The sequence below is a fragment of the Anopheles gambiae genome, chromosome 3 (assembly GCF_943734735.2).
Source record: "Anopheles gambiae chromosome 3, idAnoGambNW_F1_1, whole genome shotgun sequence".
Classification (NCBI taxonomy): domain Eukaryota; kingdom Metazoa; phylum Arthropoda; class Insecta; order Diptera; family Culicidae; genus Anopheles; species Anopheles gambiae.
Genome location: NC_064602.1, coordinates 74,139,035 through 74,146,502, shown reverse-complemented (window position 1 = coordinate 74,146,502; position 7,468 = coordinate 74,139,035).

Below are 7,468 nucleotides of genomic sequence, written 5' to 3'. Positions count from 1 at the left end.
AAGAAGTCAACAAAGCTTTCGTGTCCTTTTTTTCCTTGTGCTTCACACAACCGCGAGTGTATGACTGTCATGGGCGAGGGCACACAAAAAGGACAGCCACCATGCGTAAATGGAAATGTAAAATGAACAAACACAATACCGTGTGTGAGGTGAGGTTCTAATTTAAAAAAACAGGAACGCAGTGCCGCCATCTTCACACCACGGTTGAGTGCGGGCACGACATCATTTAAATAAAATTGCACCATCCATGCAAAGGGATGCCGTTCTCCACGAAACGAAAGAATTCCCACTCATTTAGCAACACACACACACACACACAAATTAAACATCTTTTTAGGGGTGTAGAAAAATGGGGCAAAAGATTCTTATTCCCTCGCCCCAGGGAGGGAGCGAATAATTCTAGCCAAAGCTAGAATGCAGCTAAAGTGACATCCATAATGAGCTATCGCGGAGGGAATTTTCCCTCCCCAAGGGCCACCTAGTAGCCGATATAATGCCATCACTGCTGGTATTTCCACCCAACGCCTCGGGTGGGCCGGTACAGAGAACGAGCTGGCTAATAAGCTAGCAACAGAGAGTTCAGAGAGAGAGGGAGAGAGAGAGTTGCATACTCCAAGGGCTCAACCAACCAAAGGGGGAGGGCTAGTACGCAATCTAGCGCACCGAATTAGCTTTATCGAATTTAAGGTGACAATTTCATTTGAATTTCAATTCGACGCCGCACGACAAATTAGTTCCGCGCTAGGCCGATTTCCGATGTTCGGCGTTTCCTGTCGCGAGACTGGAGGCTATAAGCTACCTGGCTGTGTGTATTAGTATCCCTTTGGGGGGAACGGTGGTTGATGGTGGTTGGAAATTTGCAAAATTAGTTTTTGGTGGGACACCTTTTTTCAGCCCTTCAGTGTTTGGGTTTTGTTCGTTGCTCGGAAAGCCTCGCTACCGAAATGCATATGCAATTGGAATGTCGTTCCGAATCCAACTGCCTATAATGTGGTCCGATGTGGATTTGTGATAATGCATTGGGGCTCTTGGTGTGTACGTTTTTTATGTTATCATCAGCAACCGTTCATTATGCAAAATCACTTTTTTGTAGTAGTGCCCAATAATGAGGTGTCCTCAGTGGCTTGGTTTGCTGGAAACATTGAGCACATTGTCAAATTAATTTTATGCCAGAATCGAAACATGGGGAGAGGTACTGGTACAGGAGGGTGAAGGGGGAAATGGATTTATTTTCCGACACCTACGACTGTGGTACGACGGCCACTGATAAATGTTGCATGTAAAATTCGATTCATTATCGGTCGTACGGGAACTTGTGTAGATGAGGTGGATGGTTGTGGTGGGAATTGCCCCGCGGTGAATGAGTTATTACCCAAGATTACAATTGGAGTTTTGGGTATCGCGTATTGTATTAGAAGGATAGAGGCATGCTAGAATTCAGCTAATCCAGAGTTTGTTGTTAATATGAATAAATTATGTGTTCCTATCTATTGACAAAACACATAGAATACAGGCGTTCCCCGAGATAGACGGTACCTCTTATACGCGGATTCGGAGATAGGCGGTTTTCAAAATTTGACAGTTATTTGAGTAAATTTTACTGATTTGACACATCAAATGTAAAATTCCATATAATTTCCCTTTCAAATTGAATGCTAAAATCTATTTCAAAAGGTTCTAAGCTGTTATTTTAAGTCAGAATCATATCAAATAATTAATTAAATGGTTAAAACTACTCTCTAATTGCAAAATAATACGAAAATTTGTAATATTTTGGCTGGAAATCACAAGATTCGACCTGCGCGGAAATTCGAGATTCGCGGTAGTTTGCGGCCATTTTCGATCCGCATTAACCGTGTATCTCGGGGACTGCCTGTAGTTGCTTTTCAAGGAATTCTGCCAAACGCTCATGTTTTCTTCTGTTTAATATACAAAATTAGTAACTGAGTCAATAGCCATTAAAATGGCGCAACGACCTAAACGATCTTGCCTGGTTTCGCCGGTTTTTTATATCTTGCAACCGAATAATTAGTCTAGATCTAGATCAGTCTACAACCGAGGCTACAGGACGATCTTAAATGTTTTCGTAAGGAATTATTGTAGATATTACCATAATACGCATTTATCTGTAAAGTTATCTTGAAAATAAAAACATATCAAACTCCAAGATACACCAAAATATGAGCAAGGCTATTCTCGTAAACGTGATCTTGAAAGGACTCTTCAAAGTAACCTTATGCTCTACGCCAGCGGTCGGCAAAGTCCGGCCCGCGGGCCTAATGCGGCCCGCCGCAACATTCAATCCGGCCCGCGAAAGGATTTGACTGATTTTGAAAGATGGGAAGCAACGATTCGTACACAAATTATTGAAGATCTTCTAGTATACCATATTAAACCATAGTACTTTTTCAACTTTTAATTAAAGATACTGAACGGTCGATCATTCCATAGCACTTTAATTTAAAGTTGAAAAAGTACGATGGTTCGAATTCGAGGTCAATACCCTCGTAGCTTTTGCATGGAAAAAATGCCATTTTCGACTGGCTGTAGAAAAAAACTAGGAAAGATAATTTATTTACATTTACATCAGTTCAAAGGGAATTATTTCAGATTACTTGCACAAATATGTTCAAGACTTTGCGAATTGCCTTTCGTGAGTTATTAGGAGGAAGAGGTTCATGTTTCCCAGGTATTAATTTACTGTTTGGTGGGTTGCATCGATATCCCGGTCCAGCTAACGCAGTATTGTAGCCACTTGACCTGACCCTCTGTCTTCATTTCGGCTTCATTTGAAACCTCAAGAATGAACCTGGGCTTTCTTTCGATGCTTTGATTGTTGCCTAATTGTACCAAGATGTTGGCGACCAAAATACCAAAACAGGTATTACTTATTATATACGACGTCCACAAACTTCCGCACGGAGTCCATTTTGGACGCCACGGGGTGCCATTCTTTGATCGCGCACGCTTTTGATTCACTTTTTTGGCCATCATAGTTAGAGTTCGACTGATAGAGGTGTCAAATTATGTCTGCTAACTAATGGGATACTACTACACAAAGTACAATTAACGTTTTGTTAGTGCGGGTCAAGATAAACCCATGCAAAATCGACAATTGTTGTCCATTTTTTAATGTAACCGTTATGTAATATTAACATCATTTTAACACCACAATAAGACTATCGGAATGAAGGTCGCATACGAAATTTTATGATTTATATTTTTGCATATTAAAAAATTTTTTTTTTGCTAGCTATTATCAATTTTGAACCATTCTTGGATGACACAATTATAGGAAAACAGCAATAATACCAATCGCATTGCTTGATATCATTAACCAATTATTTTGTTTCTAAAATTATTTAATGTAATAATTAAATCACAATAATAGCAAACCCGCTTACTCCTGGCCCGCGGCTTTAGATCATTTACTAAATTTGGCTCTTCGCCTCAAAAGTTTGCCGACCGCTGCTCTACGCAATTATGCATACAGAAGTTTAGATTGAGCTTGTGTTTCAATATCCTCGAGATAAACTCTACAGATTAGTTTTCAGGAATGTCTAGCTGAGACAATATCTCAATCAGTCTAGCCTTGATAGATACAAAATTTGAAGTCATACTAATCTAACACTTCAAATTGATGCCTTTCTTGTTGCATGGAACTTGGGTTTGAAGCTCCAATTCCTCAAGACTAACTTCACATAAATGCAGATAAGTCTGTATGGTGTATGGGATATGAGTCTAAGAACGCTCAAGAAATAGAATATACATTTCACTAATACGACTCATCAATTAGCTTCAGCTAATTCGTGATCAATTAAATCAGCTGAACTATTTTGTTCAACTCAACGCTCCACGAAAGCTATATTTCCACTGTGCAACAAAAACTCCAATCGAATTTTCGGAAACATCTATCCAACGCTCCTTTAGCGCAGTCACGTTCCGGTGGGCTAATTTTCCGGCGACAATTTCGCTACAATTGCACATAACCGTCAAGCGCGGATGTCCCTCTGCGTATTTTTCATTCTGCAGCAAGCCCGTTTTCATCAGGCACAAAAAGGGCTGCTGGCGCACGGGCCCCGTTTCAAGCAAATCGTTTAATTTTCATAACAGAAGCGCCAATTTCGTACCCTGTCCAAACCTTGCTGCGCCCTGAAACGAGCACAATTTTTCTTATCCACCCCTCTTTCGATTGCTCACTGTCATTTGGATCCCCGGGCGCGCGAGTCTCGCTTTCCCACTTTCCAAAGCCCACAATGTACATTGGAGTGGTTTAAGAAGTTCAGCGCGAACGCGAATCGCTGCAGAAAACAGGCAAGTGCAAAAAAGTGCATCCCGTACAGAGCCCCCATCCAGCGGTCCACAGGCTGCATCTGTTTCGGGCACATTTCGGGTGACTGGGTTTCGTTTGGAAACTGTAGGGTAGTAGGTGTTTCAGTCTGAAACATTTGTTTCATCTCCATTTTGATTCAGTACGGCGTTGGAAAGAGGGGAGGATGAGAGAGGGAAGCGAGAACCCGTAGGGACTTGCAAATTTTAACTTCCACCCGTTCGTCCCTTTTACGCTCACGTTCTTCACGCTCACCTTAAGCCGAAAGCCAGCCCACCCTCTCGTCGCCATCCTCGGAGGAGACGTGCAGTGAGCGTTCCATTATCTGGCTGCCTGTAACGACGACCGATTTTGCTTGGCATGGAGAAGCATTTTAATAAATTTTCCGTTTTTCCAACTGCAAAATCTGCCGCTGACATTTAATATGCACCAATAATTTATCGGATTTCATAATTCTTGCCACACGACACACCGTTTTCGGGGCCTGTGCCGAAATGTGGCCCAGCAAATGGGCCCTGCAGCTGCAACCGCGTGAGGCACTTGGGTATTTGAAATTGGGTATAGAAAATATATGTATATCGGTAAAAGCACCTAAGCGATAACAATCTCCCAGTGCACGGTGCTGGCCTGGAATTCCGGTCTCCGGTTGTGTGAATTTCACTACGAATTGTTGCTAACCCGTACATTCCATCTTCGGTAGTGCAGCCACTGCATTTGCACTTCAGCAAGTCCCAGAAAAGGCCCATTGAAGAGGCCCCTTAACTCATTTTCAAGCTTCACCGAAATTGGAACACCCACAAAACCTCGCTTTTTAAGTGCTCATAGATTCTGTGAATGTCGCAAATGGGATGAGGAACGGAGGAGGGGGGGCTTAAATTAATATATCCCACATTTGCGGAATCGGTACCTCCTGGGGACCAATTTTTGGTACGAGAAAAACCTTCGTCCACAATCCCACCTGAGGTAACGAATGTGATGAAAGTCTTCCGGGAGCATATTCCGCACATTGGTTTTCCATCATCAGCACAGCCTCTCTCATTCCTGCTCTAAATCAACACCATACTGTCGTCCCTATTTCTCTCTTTCTCTCTCTCTCTCTGTCACTCACACTGCACTGATGTCAAGTGATCCGTAGCACAACGGTCATGAAATTTTAATTTCACCTGCAATTTCGACAAAACCCATAATGCTGTTATTTTGTAATGCATATTTTATAGGCGCTGTTCCGATTCGGATGCTCATGAGCGCGGGTACGGGCCTAAGGTTTTTGCACGCTCGTGCTCGTGCCACACAATTGGTGGCATAAAGATGGCACTTTTTCACACACACACATACACTCACAACCGTTCCAAAGCTGTTGACAGCTTTGAACTGAGTGGTGTAAACGCTTTTGGGGGGTAGTAAATTAGTACGCTCTTCTTTTGAATTAGTCGTTGTTTGTGTAGTTGGAAACCAAAATTTTGTTTATTTGTTAAATGGAGCAAAATTTAGATAAATATTAGGATGAAAGGTGAAATTCTCTTACTCTATACAGTGTATTGTTATACAGCATTTTGCCTCTTCACTTAAGGTATGGATGGGTACAAGTCGCGTCTGAAAGGCTCCTTTTTGTCTAAATGGTTTACATCAGTTGTCATCTATTCTGAGACTACTGTACTCTTGTGCGCTTTTCGTTCTCATTAGTTCTTATTCTTTCCTATAATTATGATTGGATTATCAAGAATCCATTATTTAATTATTTAGTTTATTCTCCACCGATCTTGTACTACAGTCCTCAACTCGTACGACTTAACAACATGCCCGGCATGGGTTTAAGCCCCAAATGGAGCGCACCGCCATACGTAGGACAGACTAACCTGCCATTGGAGGAATCAACACAGGGTTTCCCATGATTTATTGGTCAGTTCTCATAATTTATTGGTATCGTCCAATTGGATATCAATACAATTGAACCCAAAAGATCTGGAAAACGGTTAAAAAATTGTGGGAACGCACCAAAAAAATATGAGAACCAACCAAAAATTGATGGGAACCAACCAATAAATCGTGAGAAACCCCTGTAAGTCACTGAAAGCGAAGTCCACAAGTAGTGTTATAAGGCAGGCCTTGACCGACAACGGTTGTTGAGCCAAAAGAAAAAGAATAAGTTTCTTCTTAAATAATTTCTGAATTCCTTTTCACAAAACAATTAAATCCATTTTGCTCCTTTTTGAGTTCTAGGTTCTACAACAAGGGTCTACAATGTACAACTGCAACGGCTCATTTGGTTGTGTAACTTAAACCCAACAGTATATTCTACCAACTAAACCAACTGACTTAACGTTCTCTCAAATCGTAAAACCAAGCAAAAGAAAAGCTAGGTAAAAACAACAATCACAATTATTACAATTCTTGCAAGTACTTCCGCGTGTCTCGTACTCTCCTACATTAAATCATCTAGACTTTACGTCCGCAATCTCCACTCCTCCGCCCCATCCTCCCAAACGCTCTGTCGCTAATGAGACACCGAGCGAACTCGAATGCCGAAACCTAACCAAACCGGACAACTCCTGGGCACGAAACGGTACTCGGGGCTTCAGACTTTTGACCGAAACGGAAATAACGTCCGTCCTTTGCACGACTTTTCAAAACGCTCCAGGCCGGCTGGGTAGCGTGCGGAAGAGAACATTGAAAATAAAAGGCACACACACACACAAAAACCCACCTCTCCGCCAACAACAATATCACTCGTTGGCGGCTGTGGCATAGGCCCGACAGGTCTTGAGGTTTCAGGTCCGGTTCAGTGGTCAGTTTTGTTCACTTTCTGAAACTTCTCGATTCAAACGAATCGCCCGCTCTGTTTCGCTGTGTGCCTGTTTGTGTGTGTGTATGTGTCACGGTCCAACGTCCCTGTCTGGTCTCGGCTGGCGGTTCTGTCCGTTTGTGGGCAGCCGACTTTGGTCTGTCGGTCTGCCATCCGGCTGGGCTCGATCGTTCTCGGACACATTTCCCCCGAGACGAACATTGAAAAACTTCAACTCCAACGGCCGGGAATAGTTTTGCAGTGGCCTTTGCCACTTTTTTTGCTGTCCGTCGTTTTGTTGCTACTTGTCGGGGAGCGTTTTTTTTTTTTTGTTGCTTTGCTTTGTTTTGTTGGTA